The 14,143-nt window shown below is 38.6% G+C and overlaps 2 pseudogenes; one reads left to right on the top strand and one right to left on the bottom strand.

The window, feature by feature from the left end:
• Positions 1-9,787: 9,787 nt before the first annotated feature.
• Positions 9,788-10,672, top strand: Gm11893 (annotated as a pseudogene).
• Positions 12,670-13,497, bottom strand: Gm11896 (predicted gene 11896; annotated as a pseudogene).

The following is a 14,143-nucleotide window of genomic DNA, read 5'->3' as shown; positions in this document are numbered from 1 at the left end:
GTATTCTGAATATTTGGTTCATCACAATATACAGAATAGTTACACATGACAATGAGATTATTACTTACTAGGTACATCCCAGGAATCTACTGCCCCTTCTTACTTTGAATTAAAAAAAGAGCATAATTCAGTGAGTCAGATAGAGGGGATTTAAGGATCATGAAAAGAACTCTACTAAAATGTTGTTCACAACAACATCATTGTTCTAATGATTCAAACATAAGTTAGGGAGATATTTAAAGACTTATTTGTGTGTGTGTATGTATTTGTTTATGTGTATGTCTATGTCCATTCTGTATGTGTTCATGTCTGACTGTATGTATGTATGTATGTATGTATGTCTGAGTGTGTCCATGTGTGTTGGTGTGTGTGTGTGTCTGCATGTGTGATTGTAAAGGCTAAGAAATGTACTAGAGGAACCAGAATAGTAGGCATTTATGAACTGAACTCAGGTTTTAAGCAAATATATAAAGCAAACTTAACCATACAACTATCTCCAGTACCAAATCAGGTGAAATTTATTTTAAGCTAGTATTTAAAATCTAGAAAGTGCTTCTAAAACAAAGTGGAATTTTTTTCCTTTTTTGTTGTTGTTGGTTTTTTTTTTTTTTTTTTTTTTTTTTTTTTTTTTTTTTTTTTGGTTTTGGGTTTTGGGTTTTGGGTTTTTGGTTGTTTTTGGTTTTTGGGTTTTGGGTTTTAGTTTTTGGTTTTTGGATTTGGATTTTGGATTTTGGTTTTGGGGTTTTGGGGGTTTTGTTGTTGTTGTTGTTGTTTTGTTTGTTTTGTTTTGTTTTGTTTTTCAAGACAGGGTTTCTCTGTATAGCCCTGGCTGTCCTGAAACTCACTCTGTACACCAGGCTGGCCTTGAACTCAGAAGTCTGCCTCCCAAGAGCTGGGATTAAAATCATGTGCCACCACTGCCTGGCCAAAGTGGAATTTTGTTTAAAGAAAATGGGCACATCTTTTTAATATCAAAATATAAAGCAATTATATTTCAATTTAAATTTTTTAAATGCTGCTCTTAATTGGTTTCTTCCCATTTTATTGTCTGTTTGTTTTGTTTTTTAGAGAGAAGATACCAAAAAATCTTCCATTATTTTCCATAATTTTCAGTGTGGAATTGGCAAGCAGTATACACAGCTAATGACAGGGAAATGGATATTACCATATTAGTATATTTAAGCATTTACTTTGACTGAGATGAATATTTTGTCATGGAGATGGCTTAGCTTGCTCTACATACTCCAACAGAAAGGATTTGTTGTCTCTAACACTGGAAGATAAAGCAATCCACACAGAGTCATCTCCAATACCCTCTCCTGCTTACAGAGAATGTTGATAAATTAAAGCAAAGCTACATAGAGAGCCACAGAGAATGACTTGTATTTCATGTGCAATAATAGAAATAGTTTTGCTGACTGAACTGCCAAAACAAGGCAGCATTTATATGGTTTTAGCATCTCTTTCTTTGAAAGATTACACAATTCAGGTCTTTGAATTAAGCAAAATACCCAAGAAGCTTGTGTGATACATTGTCTTTACAATTCAAACTCTGGACCATATTCGTCAAAGAAGAGTATGAGTGGGAAGGAAAGATCAACACTGTTTTTTGTAAAAGACGACATAAACCACTCTTCTATGTCACTAACATTTTATCAAAGAAAATAGACATTCTTTATACTAGTGTCACGATATTTGAACAAATTTCTCTCATCAGATGTGACCCTCAGCTGTGATATCCATCTAGGTACATATTGACCATTGCAAGGGTTACTGTGTATCTCAGAGCTAAGTGCAAACCTCCCTACCTTCTTGTGACTGAAGTAAACATGTGAAATGCCTATGATGGAAAATAAGCTTGCAAAGAGATAAAAGGAAAGCCAATCTGTTGTCCTTAATGCTGACTGTAAAACAGAATAAAGTGCTATAGCATGTTTAAAATGTTCTCTGTCATGATGGCTGTGATGGGTGATCTCGATTGTCTGCCTGATGAGATTTTGAATTGCTTCAGAAAAAAATATGTCTAGGAATTATTTTTAATATTGTGTGAAAATATTTACCCTGATGTGGAGGCATCATTGTTGAATTCAGGTCTAAGATTACACAGAAGGGAAAACCTAGCTGAACATCTCTCTGGTTGAGCACCTCTCTGTGCTTACTGACTGTACATGTAGTATGCTTGAGAGCTGCCGAAGTGTCTGCTATGCGTGATGGGCTGTACTCTTGAATTGTGATCTGAATAAAGCACTCCTTTTCTTCATTTGTTAAGTTGCCCGTCTGGTATTCTGTCCATGTAATAAGAAAAGCAATATAAAAACAAGATGCTGAGAGGTATGGCCTTTGATGCTGTAAACCTGACCATGTGGTTTCTAGCCTTTGGAACTGGTTTGTAGGAGAAACTTAAGAGTGTGGGACCCTGGGTTACAAAAGCCCTAAAATACTGTAAACAGAGATTAATGGGTCATTCTATGGGAGCTAGGAAGTTTGCTGGTTAAAAACATGGATAGTGGCTGATCACCATATGTTTCAAAAGGCAATAAGAATTCTTTTGGAGAATAGGCACATATACTAGGACACATACACACATATACATATAAATGACACATATATAATGTACATATACATTATCTAAAGGATAAGGCCCCCAATTTTACATATACGTACATATATATATCTGTATATGTATATGCACATTTGAGACTTAAGGCATTATCTTACTATATGGTGTACTCTAACCTCAAATCTTGATCCTTTTAAGTGTTAGAGTTACCAGTGTATACAACTATGTTCAGCTTTCAAATTATGTTTCATGTAAGGTTATACATTTGACCTGAAGCTAATATAATAAGCATTTCGAGAACATCTGCCTATTGACTGTGGCATATCATATGAAGTCATATGAAAATTTCCCACATGTATCACAAGGTGAGGGCTAAATAGGTTCATTTTTGCAATACTCAGACTTTGAGTTTCAGATTAGTAATGTTTAACGTCTATGCTTTCAGTGACACACTATGCACTTTAACTTGGCCACACCTGTGTCATGGTTTTAAGTCTGTTTTAAGTATCTTATTTTAAGCTTTGTGATTGTATAAGGAAAATGGGAGACAAAATGAAACATCTATATGAAAGAAAGATCCTGTTCATCTATAAATTTTGGGAGAAATATGGGTTAATAGAGATTCTTGGAAATTTGGAAACATGCCAAAAGAGCAGTGAGAAATGCTGGGGAAGCCTAATGATCTCATAAAATAAAATGAAAGAGAGAGAGAGATTTTAATTTATTTTCTGCAGAAAGATAAGGAACAGGATAATGAAGTGAGTATTTAATTAACAGGCACAATGACTGAGGAGAGAAGTCTTTGTAGTCATCTACCTCCTCTGGCACATATGACCGTTATGACTCCTCTTCTGCATAGATACCCTAGCCTTGAGGAAAGAGGTTTCATAAAGCGATATCATTCAGGGCTGAGTGCTCTAAAACTTCCCACTCTGCTTCTAGACACAAAAGGACTAGTGCACATATGAATTCCAAGACTGACAGTACACATAAGACCAGAATGGGTTGAAACCAGTCAAAATCCCAGCACTTAGAAGATGAAATGGACACACATTTCTACACCTAACCAAGAAGGTATTTGCAATTGATACCCATTGAAAAGAAGAGAAACAAATTTTCTCCAGTGGAGTGTCACTGAGTATATCAAGCATTCTTTAAGGTAAACAAACAAACAAACAATAAACAATAAACAACAACAAAAAGGACTCCTTATTTTCTGGTGTTTCAAAAACAAAAATAATACAAATTAGCTGATAGAGTATACACAAAAATTTCTTTATGTTTTGAGCTGTTATTGTTTTAAGTGAAACCATGAAAGAACTGAGAATGTCCCTTAGTTCAAAGGGTGAGCTGACAAAAAAACTGAAAATGAAGAGGAATTGATGACTCTGAGAAGAAAATGTCAGAAAATAATCATACTCAAACATGTGGTACTTTACATCTTTAAATGACAATGCTTTGAACTTACAATGAGCTTACAGAATGAAACACTACTTTGAACTTACTATCAACATCTTTCTGTAATTCCTATTCTTTGTAACATTTTATCTATGAGGTAATTTTGTAAAGAACTTTTGTCTAAGGAGGTATGAATTGCCAGAGAGAAGAAATAAAGTATTCCTGTTGGGCTCTCATCCTACCACAAAATGTGTGTATATGTGTGTATATGTATATGTCTATATATATATGTATGTGCATATATGCATAAGTAGGAATATATGCATGTACACTTGTGAAATTGATGATGAAACAGGTGATCAGGACTGGCCAGAGTATGTGTTGTTTTTCTTTGTGAAACTGACAAAAGTCATCAGGTGTTGGTCCCAGAACAGTAAGTTAAATTACCAGATGCCAGAAGTTTCTGGCCCCCAAAACAGTAAGAGATAGCTAAAGGCCAGAGGTCTATCAGCCTTTGCCTTTATCTGACACTGTGTCCCACCTCAGTACCTGATGCTATGGGGACTGGTCCCTGGCATACTGGGGTATACTAATGCCAATGTCTGCTTTATGCCTTCATTTTATTTTCATACCTGATTGAATGTCATGCATAGCTGGAAAAATGTGCCACAAAAACCTTAGAGATTCTTATCATTTAGAGGCTTTCCATAACTGTTAATTTTGTCCTAAACAATAAGTCACACAAAGCACGTTTGTTATAACTACTTAATAACCCTCTTATGTTGTTACTCACTTCTGTTACTGAGGTATGAAATATGTTACAGTGTGAAACTTTAAGTAATGCTTGTGTTAAAATAAGCAACTGTAACTGAAAGAATGATTCAAATAGAAAAATTATCTCACAACATCTACTAAATCATGATATATTGTTTCAGTGTAATCCACCAATATAGATACTTATAATATTGAGCGAGTAAAATTTTGCCATTCTGAATGTTAGTCAGATCTTATAAAATAAAATATTTTGTTCTATTTAAAATCTAAATTCAAATATTTTTGATAGACAGATAATGCATCTGAAGCATAGGTATTTCTTCATTTCAGAAAATGTAATGGTTATTATTAGGTATACTTGCAGATACATGTAGAGGTGGTATATCTGCATTTGCTTTTGTCAATCAAAGCACATGAAGATCAGAACATTTTGAATTATATATTTTCAAGAGTCTCTTATAGTGGCACAAAGTACTCTGAAAAAGAATTCAATATTTTTTTCCTGTTAAAATTATAACTTTAGGTTGCCAGAGCATTTGCCTGAGACATCTTGGTTCCCAGATCCTGCGAAGACTAGTCTGCACAGGCTCCAGACATCCGGACACCTTCCCTGACAGAGAAGAGGTGTTCACCCCACCCGGGTGGGCTTTGCCAGAGCAGCTGTGGAAGCCATCTTCGTTCCCGGATCCCCCCAAGAAGTCTGCACAGGTGAGAGTGTGGACTACAGAAGCTAACAACTTCTGGGACAGGTGGAAGCCACAGAGCTTCTAAGGCAGGCCCCATTTCAGGCTCCAGACATCCAGGCACCTTCCCTGCCAGAGGAGAGGTGTCCACCCTGCCTTGGAGGGCTTTGCTGGAGCATCTGCGGGAGCCATCTTGGTTGCCGGATTCTGCCAAGACTAGTCTGCACAGGTGAGAGTGTGGACAACAGAAGCTAAGAGTTTCAGGCCTTCAATTTCTGCCAGGAGGCAAGGCCAAACAACAGATATCTGTGCACCTTCTCTGCAAGAGGAGAGCTTGCCTGCAGAGAGTGCTCTAACCACTGAAACTCAGGAGAGAGCTAGTCTCCCAGGTCTGCTGGTAGAGGCTAACAGAATCATGAAAGGAACAAGCTCTAGCCAGAGACAACTATAACAACTGACCCCAGAGATTACAAGATGGCAAAAGGCAGACATAAGAATCTTACTAACAGAAACCAGAACCACTCACCATCATCAGAACCCAGCACTCCCACCTCAGCCAGTCCTGGGTACCCCAACACACCTGAAAAGCTCCAAATGCATGGGCAGCCACATTCATTAAAGAAACTTTAGTAAAGCTCAAAGCACACATTGCACCTCACACAATAATAGTGGGAGACTTTAACATACCACTTTCATCAATGGACAGATGCTGGAAACAGAAACTAAACAGAGACAGAGTGAAATTAACAGAAGTTAGGAAACAAATGAATTTGACAGATATCTACAGAACATTTTATCCTAAAACAAAAGGATATACCTTCTTCTCAGCACCTGATGTTAACTTCTACAAAATTGACCATATAATTGGTCACAAAACAGGCCTCAACAGATACAAAAATATTGAAATTGTCCCATGCATTATATCAGATCATCATGGACTAAGACTGATCTTCAATACCACCATAAATAATAAAAACCCAACATTCAAGTGGAAACTGAACAATACTCTTCTCAAAGATACCTTGGTCAAGGAAAGAATAAAGAAAGAAATTAAGGACTTTTTAGAGTTTAATGAAAATGAAGCCACAAAATACCCAAACTTATGGGACACTATGAAAGCATTTCTAAGAGGGAAACTCATAGCTCTGAGTGCCTCTAAAAAGAAACTAGAGAGAGCACACAATAGCAGCTTTACAACATACCTAAAAGCTCTAGAACAAAGGGAAGCAACCTCACCAAAGAGGAGTAGACAGCAGATAATCAAACTCAGGGGCAAAATCAACCAAGTGGAAAACAGAAGAACTATTCAAAGAATGAACCAAAGGAGGAACTGGTTCTTTGAGAAAATCAACAAGATAGAAAAACCCTTAGCCAGATTCATTAAAGGGCACAGGGACAGCATCCTAATTAACAAAATCAGAAATGAAAAGGGAGACATAACAACAGATCCTGAAGAAATCCAAAACACCGTCAGATCCCTACAAAAGGCTATACTCAGTAAAACTGGAGAACCTGGATGAAGTGGACAAATTTCTAGACAGATAGCAGGTACCAGAGTTAAGTCAAGATCAGGTTAATGATTTAAACAGTCCTATATCCTCTAAAGAAATAGAAGCAGTCATTAATAGTCTCCCAACCAAAAACAAGCCCAGGACCAGATGGGTTGAGTGCAGAGTTCAAAGAAGATCTAATTCCATTTCTTCACAAACTATTCCACAAAATGGAAGCAGAAGTTACTCTACCCACCTCATTCTATGAAGTCACAATTACTATGATACCTAAACCACAGAAAGACCCAACAAAGATAGAGAACTTCAGACCAATTTCCCTTATGAATATCGATGCAAAAATCTTCAATAAAATTTTCGATAAATGAATCCAAGAACACATCAAAACAATCATCCATCCTGACCAAATAAGTTTCATTCCAGGGATGGTTTAATATACAAAAATCCATCAACGTAATCCATTACATAAACAAATTCAAAGACAAAATCCACATGATCATGTCATTATATGCTGAGAAAGCATTTGCCAAATCCAACACCCATTCATGATAAAAGACTTGGAAAGATCTGGAATTCAAGGCCCATACCTAAACATGATAAAAGCAATCTACAGCAATCCAGTAGCCAACATCAAAGTAAATGGTGAGAACCTGGAAGCAATACCACTAAAATCAGGGACTACACAAGGGTGCCCACTCTCTCTCTACCTAATCAACATTGTACTTGAAGTCCTAGCCAGAGCAATTTGACAACAAAAGGAGATAAAGGGGATAAAAAATGGCAAGGAAGAAGACAAAATATCACTTTTTGCACATGATATGATAGTATATATAAGTGACCCAAAAAATTCCCCCAGAGAACTCCTAAACCTGATAAACAGGTTCAATGAAGTAGCTGGATATAAAATTAACTCAAATAAGTCAATGGCCTTTCTCTACACAAAGGATAAACAGGCTGAAAAAAAATTAGGGAAACAACACCCTTCTCAATAGTCACAAATAATATAAAATACCTTGGTGTGACTCTAACTAAGGAAGTGAAACTTCTGTATGATAAGAACTTCAAGTCTCTGAAGAAAGAAATTAAAGAAGATCTCAGAAGATGGAAAGATCTCCCATGCTCATGGATTGGCAGGATTGATATAGTCAAAATAATAGCTATCTTGCCAAAAGCAATCTACAGATTCAATGCAACCCCCAACAAAACTCCAACTCAATTCTTCAACGCATTAGAAAGGGCAATCTCCAAATTCATCTGGAATAACAAAAAATCTAGAATATAAAAAACTCTTCTCAAGGATAAAAGTACCTCTGGTAGAATCACCATGCCTGATCTAAAGCTGTACTACAGAGCAATTGTGGTAAAAACTGCATGGTACTGGTATAGTGAAAGACAAGTAGACCAATGGAATAGAATTGAAGACCCAGAAATGAACTCACACACTTATGGTCACTTGATCTTTGAAAAGGGAGCTAAAACCATCCAGTGGGAAAAAGACAGCATTTTCAACAAGTGGTGCTGGCACAACTGGTGGTTATCATGTAGAAGAATGCGAATCGATCCATTCCTATCTCCTTGTACTAAGGTCAAGTCTAAGTGGATCAAGGAACTCCATATAAACCCAGAGACACTAAAACTTATAGAGGAGAAAGTGGGGAAAAGCCTCGAAGATATGGGCACAGGGGAAAATTCCTGAATAGAACAGCAATGGCTTGTGCTGTAAGATAGAGAATCAACAAATGGTACCTCATAAAATTGCAAAGTGAGACTGCATTAATTAGGGAAGCAGAAAACCCAGCCCGATTAGGGGCACAAGTCCGTTCCAGTCCCTGCCAGCACCGGGATGGCTTGGGAGCAGAGTCTATTGACACCCGCAAGCTACCCACACGATCCGCCATGGGATATTAAGACCTCTGTTGACTGGAATACAGCTGCTGCTCCAATCCAATCACGTGGGACCTGAGACTGCATTAATTAGGGAAGCAGAAAACCTGGCTTGATCAGGGGCACAGGTCCCTTCTGGTCCCCACCAGCACCGGGGTACCTTGGGTGTGGAGTCTGAGGACACTCGCAAGGTATACACAGGACCCGCCATGGGATCTTAAGACCTCTGTGAGTGGATCAAAACTTCTGCCAGGAGGCAGGTTCGAACACCAGATATCTGGGTACCTTCCCTGCAAGAGGAGAGCTTGTCTGCAGAGAGTACTCTGAACACTGAAACTCAGGAGAGAGCTAGTCTCCCAGGCCTGCTGATAGAGGCTAACATAAATACCTGAGGAACAAGATCTAACAAGAGACAACTACAATAACTAACTCCAGAGATTACCAGATGGCAAAAGGCAAACGTAAGAATCTTACTAACAGAAACCAAGACTACTCACCATCATCAGAACGCAGCACTCCCACCCCACCCAGTCCTGGGCACCCCAACACACCTGAAAGAATAGTCCCTGATTTAAAAGCATATCTCATGATGATAGTAGAGGACATCAAGAAGGACTTTAATAACTCACTTAAAGAAATACAGGAGAACACTGCTAAACAGGTAGAAGACCTTAAAGAGGAAGCACAAAAATCCCTTAAAGAATTTCAGGAAAACACGACCAAACAGGTGATGGAATTGAATAAAACCATCCAAGACCTAAAAAGGGAAGTAGACACAATAAAGAAAATCCAAATATAGGCAATGCTGGAGATAGAAACCCTAGGAAAGAATTCTGGAACCATCGATGTGAGTATCAGCAACAATACAAGAGATGGAAGAGAGAATCTCAGGTGCAGAAGATTCCATAGAGAACATTGGCACAACAATCAAAGAAAATAAAAAATGCAAAAAGATCCTAACTTAAAACATCCAGGCACGCCACCCCTCCCGGAGAAGCACACTCCTTCTCCGTCCTAGTGTCCCTTTTCCTACACTTTCCTTCTCTCCTGGGTTGAGGGAGCCACTCTCTGCATGGTGCACTCTGGGCATCAAGGCCGAGCCTGCCTCCACCATCTCCTAAGAGGATCGAGGAGAGGCCGCGACTGTTGAGAGACAGCTGGAGTCGCTGCTGGAGAGGAGTCGACTCACCAGCTGCCTTCAGAGAGGCCCGCCCACCCGTTTGTCTGGCCCTCTGCCCCATTCACCATGCAGCCTGCTTCTGCAAAGTGGTACGATCGAAGGGACTATGAATCATTGAATTTTGTGTTGAAGACAGTAAACATGTTAATGTAAACTTTGAAAAATCCAAACTTACTTTCAGTTGTCTTGGAGGAAGCGATAATTTTAAGCATTTAAATTAAATTGATCTTATTCATTGTATTAATCCAAATGATTCCAAGCATAAAAGAACGGACAGATCGATTTTATTTTATTTATTTATTTTTTTGCGAAAAGGATCCGGCCAGTCATGGCGTAGGTTAACAAAGGAAAGGGCAAAGCTTAATTGGCTCAGTGTGAACTTCAATAATTGGAAAGACTGGGAGGATGACTCAGATGAAGACATGTCGAATTTTGACCATTTCTCTGAGATGATGGATCACATGGGTGGTGATGAGGATGTAGATTTACCAGAAGTAGATGGAGCAGATGATGATTCACAAGACAGTGATGATGAAAAGATGCCAGATCTGGAGTAAGGGCTGCTGTCATCTCCTGGATTTTGAGAAAGGAAAATAACTTCTGCAAGATTTCACAATTGAGAAAACCCCTGAGTTGATAGCTCTAAAGGCAGATATGCTGTACTTTCCTCCTCTAACCCAGTTGTCAACCTCTTTTTTTCTTCTTTCTTTCTTTCTTTCTTTCTTTCTTTCTTTCTTTCTTTCTTTTTTTTTTTTTTTTTGGAAAGGCTTCACTAAGGGTTGATTATGTACCATTGTATGGGGCGATTTAAGTCAGCTAAGGCAGTATCCTTATGCATGAACATTTCCCAGGATTCCATAAGGCAGTTGATCCTAGGCAACTGCTCCAGCAGCTTGGACAAATAATTGCATTTCATCTACGTCTTTCATCATAACACAATTACTTACACATTAGGAAAGCTCTCAGCTTAGGGAAAGATGAAAGTTTTAGATCCTAGACCATGGATTTAAAGGAGGCAGAAACAAATTGGCTAATACCTTAAACTGATACCCTGCCATTCTTCCAGGATACCTTTCAGAATTATTCCACTAAAGTTTGTTTTTCAAAAAGAAATGTACTTTACATCATTGTATGTGATTGATCACTTGTCAGTGTTCAGGTGTATTTTAGCAAAAACTAGTGGATGCCCTAACTTAGATGGTTTTTGAAGCCTATACATTTGATATTGTTTGGTCCTTAAGCTTTTACATTTCTTAGCAATTACAAGAAGGGACAAAGTATCCACACCTTGGTCTTCGTTCTTCCAAGCTTCATGTGTTTTGCAAATTGTATCTTATATCTTGGGTATTCTAAGTTTCTGGGCTAATATCCACTTATCAGTGAGTACATATCATGTGAGTTCTTTTGTGTTTGATATCCTCACTAAGGATGATGCCCTCCAGGTCCATCCATTTGCCTAGGAATTTCATAAATTCATTCTTTATAATAGCTGGGTAGTACTCCATTGTGTAAATGTACCACATTTTTTGCATCCATTCCTCTGCTTAGGGGCATCTGGGTTCTTTCCAGCTTCTGGCTATTATAAATAAGGCTGCTGTGAACTTTTTGTCTTATTGACAGTGTCCTTTGCCTTACAGAAGCTTTGCAATTTTCTTTTTGTTTCCTTTTATTTTCTTTTTTTATTAGGTATTTTCCTCATTTACATTTCCAATACTATCCCAAAAGTCCCCCATACCCTCCCCCCCACACACCCCTACCCACCAATTCCCACTTTTTGGCCCTGGTGATCCCCTGTACTGGGGCATATAAAGTTTGCAAATCCAATGAGCCTCTCTTTCCAGTGACGGCCGACTAGGCCATCTTTTGATACATATGCAGCTAAAGTCAAGAGCTCCGAGGTACTGGTTAGTTCATGACGTTGGTCCACCCATAAGGTTGGAGATCCCTTCAGCTCCTTGGGTATTTTCTCTAGCTCCTCCACTGGGGGCCCTGTGATCCATCCAATAGATGACTGTGAGCATCCACTTATGTGTTTGCTAGGCCTGGGCGTAGTCTCACAAGAGACAGCTATATCAGGGTCCTTTCAGCAAAATCTTGCTACTGTATGCAATGATGTCAGCATTTGGAGGCTGATTATGGGATGGATCCCTGGATATAGCAATCTCTAGATGGTCCTTCCTTTTGTCTCAGCTCCAAACTTTGTCTCTGTAACTCCTTCCATGGGTGTTTTGTTCCCAATTCTAGGAAGGAGCAAGTGTCCACACTTTGGTCTTCATTCTTCTTGAGTTTCATGTGTTTTGCAAATTGCAACTTATATCTTGGATATTCTAAGTTTCTGGGCTAATATCCACTTATCAGTGAGTACATATCATTTGAGTTCTTTTGTGATTGGGTTACCTTACTCAGGATGATATCCTCCAGATACATCCATTTGCCTAAGAATTTCATAAATTCATTGTTTTTAATAGCTGAGTAGTACTCCATTGTGTAAATGTAACACATTTTCTGTATCCATTCCTCTGTTGAGGGGCATCTGGGTTCTTTCCAGCTTCTGGCTATTATAAATAAGGCTGCTATGAACATAGTGGAGCATGTGTCATTATTACCAGTTGGAACATCTTCTGGGTATATGCCCAGGAGAGGTATTGCTGGATCTAGCAGTAGTACTATGTCCATTTTTTGAGGAACCACCCCTGGCCAATTCTTTATCAATCTGACTTTCTGGCTATAGGGGAGGGAAGGGCGTGTACTTCTTCTTGACACTCTTCTTCTTTGGTTCCTTGTGTTTATTCACATTTTTTGTGCTTGAACTGTGGCAAAAACCTTTCCCAACTTTGTAATCATAACTCACAATCTTTTGCCAACTTCCATTTAATCATCAAGGTTTTAATGTTATAAATTGGATGGATAATCTTCATGGTATCAAGGACTACTTTTTGAACCTCTTTGAGGTCACTGAAAGGTCCGATTGCTGAGACCATGTTCCCCTAAACTATAACGTAACAGTTTATCAGGAGTTCCAGTGCCTTCAAGATAGATCCTTTGGGACCAATAAGCTGCTGTCTTCTCTTCACAAATCTCTCTTTCTCACTAGTGAGCCAATTTTAATGATGTCACAGGCAACATCGTCCTGAAGTATCCATACTGCCTATTCAAAGGAAATGCTTTATTAGGTCTCAGGCCCTGATGATGATCTGAGGGTCAAATGTCTTATTTGTTGTACAAACAGTCATGCTACCCTTTATGAAGTCCAGTGTTGCTTTAACATGATGTTCATCCATGACTTTCTGCACCCGTGGTCAGTACTCTTTCAGGTAAGCCTTTTGGTATTTCGGGAACAAGGTTGTAAAGCTGCTTTCCTTCAAGAGTCCTCTGGAATTGTCCTCTTTGAAAAAAGCTGGTTCCTTCCAACCATCAGAAACAGTGAGTAGCACTGCCTCATCTTGGTTCTGAGTCATGTTTTCAAGCTTCTTTGACAGGTGTGTCCATGAAAGTTGCGATCACAAAACTCAAGACAGCATTTTCAACAAATGGTGCTGGTTCAACTGGCAGTTTACATGTAGAAGAATGTCAATTGATCCATTCTTATCTTTTTATACAAAGCTCAAGACTAAGTGGATCAAAGAACTCCACATAAAACCAGAGACACTGAAACTTATAGAGGAGAAAGTGGGGAAAAGCCTCAAAGATATGGGCACAGGGGAAAATTCCTGAATAGAACAGCAATGGCTTGTGCTGTAAGATAGAGAATCAACAAATGGGACCTCATAAAATTGCAAAGCTTCTGCAAGGCAAAAGACACTGTTAATAAGACAAAAAGGACATCAACAGATTGGGAAATGATCTTTACCAATCCTAAATCTGATAGGGGACTAAGTAACATCTAATATATACACAGAACTCAAGAAGCTGGACTCCAGAAAATCAAATAACCCCATTAAAAATGGGGTACAGAGCTAAACAAAGAATTCTCAACTAAGGAATACAAAATGGCTGAGAAGCACCTCAAAAAAATGTTCAACATCCTTAATCATCAGGGAAATGCAAATCAAAACAACCCTGAGATTCTACCTCACACCAGTCAGAATGGCTAAGATCAAAAATTCAGGTGACAGCAGATGCTGGCAAGGATGTGGAGAAAGAGGAACACTCCCCC

Source organism: Mus musculus, chromosome 4, assembly GCF_000001635.26.
Source record: "Mus musculus strain C57BL/6J chromosome 4, GRCm38.p6 C57BL/6J".
Taxonomy (NCBI): Eukaryota; Metazoa; Chordata; class Mammalia; order Rodentia; family Muridae; genus Mus; species Mus musculus.
Note: the sequence above shows the minus strand (reverse complement) of the source record. Positions and strands in the feature narration are given on the sequence as shown.